Source organism: Octodon degus, unplaced genomic scaffold (genome assembly GCF_000260255.1).
Source record: "Octodon degus isolate 3935 unplaced genomic scaffold, OctDeg1.0 scaffold00371, whole genome shotgun sequence".
Taxonomy (NCBI): domain Eukaryota; kingdom Metazoa; phylum Chordata; class Mammalia; order Rodentia; family Octodontidae; genus Octodon; species Octodon degus.
In genome coordinates, this window is record NW_004524947.1 from 585,423 (window position 1) to 586,065 (window position 643).

Sequence of the window (643 nt, forward strand, 5' to 3'; positions counted from 1 at the left end):
TTACCATTATTTATGGGTAGCATGATACTTTATACAGAAGACACCAAAAACTCCTCTAAAAGATTGGTGGATACAATAAAACTTCAACAGCATAGTTGAAAATAAAATCAATGCTCAGATATGAATAGCCTTATTTTACATGAATAAAAAACACTCAGAGAGAAATTATGGGAATAAGAGCTTTTACAAAAAACGATAGGGTTTGAAGTTTCGCATAGCAATGATTGTTGTGCTCTCTTCGACAGCACATATACTAAAATTGGAACGATACAGAAATTAGCATGGCCCCTGTGCAAAGATGACATGCATATAAACAATTGTTGGAAAAATACCTGTTCCATGTTACATCTAAGGTGGTTGATATTCAGACAGATAGTGAGTTCAGGCTCAACTGCCTAAGTTATAGGGTAAGAATTTCATTAAGCTTCTCTACTGGAGGGTTAACAACCTAAGTTTGCAGACCAAAAATTAGATAAAAAGAAGGGCTGCAAGGACAGCAAACATATTAGCCCTAGCCTTTCAAGGTCAGTGAAGGCACAGGACATAGAAGAACTTGTACTGTAACATCCTGTAACACAGTGGTGTCCTAAATTTTCTCATCAAGGAGATTACTGGGATACAGAGGAAAGTGATTGAGGGCACA

At 36.7% G+C, this 643-nt stretch overlaps 1 non-coding gene across 1 annotated transcript; it reads left to right on the forward strand.

Moving 5' to 3' along the window:
- Nucleotides 1-229: 229 nt before the first annotated feature.
- Nucleotides 230-334, forward strand: LOC111814591. Its single transcript, XR_002819541.1, has one exon. It is a non-coding gene; the product is annotated as a U6 spliceosomal RNA (small nuclear RNA).
- Nucleotides 335-643: the final 309 nt, after the last annotated feature.